The sequence below is a fragment of the Perognathus longimembris genome, chromosome 1 (genome assembly GCF_023159225.1).
Source record: "Perognathus longimembris pacificus isolate PPM17 chromosome 1, ASM2315922v1, whole genome shotgun sequence".
In the NCBI taxonomy this organism is placed as follows: Eukaryota; Metazoa; Chordata; class Mammalia; order Rodentia; family Heteromyidae; genus Perognathus; species Perognathus longimembris.
In genome coordinates, this window is record NC_063161.1 from 116,436,104 (window position 1) to 116,437,457 (window position 1,354).

Sequence of the window (1,354 nt, forward strand, 5' to 3'; positions counted from 1 at the left end):
TCCACTATTGTTTTTGAAGTCTAAAAAATTTGTTTTTATTATAAAGGTGATACACAAAAGGATTACAGTTACATAAGTCAGTAAAGAGTGTGTTTCTTTTTGGACAATGTCACCCCTTCACTATCTCCTAGTTTTCCCCTCCCATACCTACCCACAATAAAGTCTTCTTTTTTATTATTTTATTTTATGTTTTTAGTCTGTATCATCCTTCAGGTTTCAATAGAGACCTGAAATATAATTTTATTATTACTAAGGTGTTTTACAAAAGGGTTGCCATTTTGTAAATCAGGTAATGCTTACGATTCTTTTTTTTGGCCAGTCCTGGGGCTTGGACTCAGGGCCTGAGCACTGTCCCTGGCTTCTTTTTTGCTCAAGGCTAGCACTCTGCCACTTGAGCCACAGCGCCTTCTGGCCGTTTTCTGTATATGTGGTGCTGGGGAATTGAACCCAGGGCCTCATGTACACAAGGCAAGCACTCTTGCCACTAGGCCATATTCCCAGCCCCATGCATAGGATTCTTTTTTTGACAATGTAACCCCATTCCTTTGCTTTCCCTTACTTTTCCTCTGTAGTCCTTGACCACAAGTTGCATAGGTCATTTTCCATGTAGTGTATACTGAATAGCATGATTGCATTTATCCACCTTTCTTTTTTCTATCTCTGTACAACCTTTACCCTGTAAAAAGATTAGGTGTCAATTTTAAGCATATTTTGGAGAAATGTTTTCCTAAGTTCTCATACTATGTTAGGTTTACTTCTATTTTTTGTTCCCTTAACATTCTAATTTATCCTATACCATACTTGCATTTTGATTGTGAGACTGCTGACTGCCTGTTTCCTTTTTTTTTTTTAATTTTTAATTCATCCACTTGTTTCACTCAAAACTTAAAATAGCTGGGTGCCAGTGGCTCATGCATGCAATCCTAGCTACTCAGGAGGAAGAGATCTGAGGATCATGGTTTGAAGCCAGCCCAGGCAGGAGAGTCAGTGGCAGTCTTATCTCCAATTAACCACCAAAAAGTTAAAAGTAGAAATGTGACTCAAATGATAGAGTGCCAACCTTGAGTGAAAAAGCTAAAAGACAGCACTCAGGCCCTGAATTAAGTCCCAGTACTTGTACAAATAAAATGCTCCCATAGAATATGGCTTTTTTTTTTCTTTTGTGCTGTCTTGGAGCTTGAACTTAGGGCCTAGGCACTATCCCTGGGCTTTCCCTGAGGGGAAAACTTTCCCCTCAAGGCCAGCTCTTTAACATTTCAGCCACAGTTCCACTTCTGTCTTTTTGCTGGCTAATTGGCAATAAGAGTCTTATGGACCTTCCTGCCTGGGCTGGCTTTGAACTTGTTTCCTTCTT